The following is a 501-nucleotide window of genomic DNA, read 5'->3' on the forward strand; positions in this document are numbered from 1 at the left end:
AGAGAGAGAGAGGGGGGGGGGAGACAGGGAGAGAGAGAGAGTGAGCGTGGCCCGCCATGAGGTCGAAAGAGTGGGGGCGGCTTCGATGGACTGACCTAGATAGACAATCTGCGTGAGAGAGTATAGAGTGTGTCGATCGAGGCCCGAACAGGGAGATATATCATTGTGTGTGAAAGAAAACGAGGTTAAACGATACTCAGATAAAGAGAGCGAGATTGAGTGAGTGTGGCCCGCCGTGCGGAAGAAAGAGTGAGACAGTCTCGAGGGAGTGACCTAGATAGACAACGTGCGTGCATGCGCATGAGAGGTTGGGGGCTAGATAGGCAATGCATGTATTTAGCGCGAGAGGGTGAGAGGGAGAGGGAGAGAGAGCTCGGCATGGGGTGCAATGGCGGGTGTGTGAGGTAAATACATTTCGTAACAGAGTGGAAAAAGGGGGTTGTGTAGTTGAGAGAGTTAGAGATCGAAACATGGAGAGAAAGAATGGATGTGTGTTGGAAA

This window comes from Triticum aestivum, chromosome 6D (assembly GCF_018294505.1).
Source record: "Triticum aestivum cultivar Chinese Spring chromosome 6D, IWGSC CS RefSeq v2.1, whole genome shotgun sequence".
NCBI lineage: Eukaryota > Viridiplantae > Streptophyta > Magnoliopsida > Poales > Poaceae > Triticum > Triticum aestivum.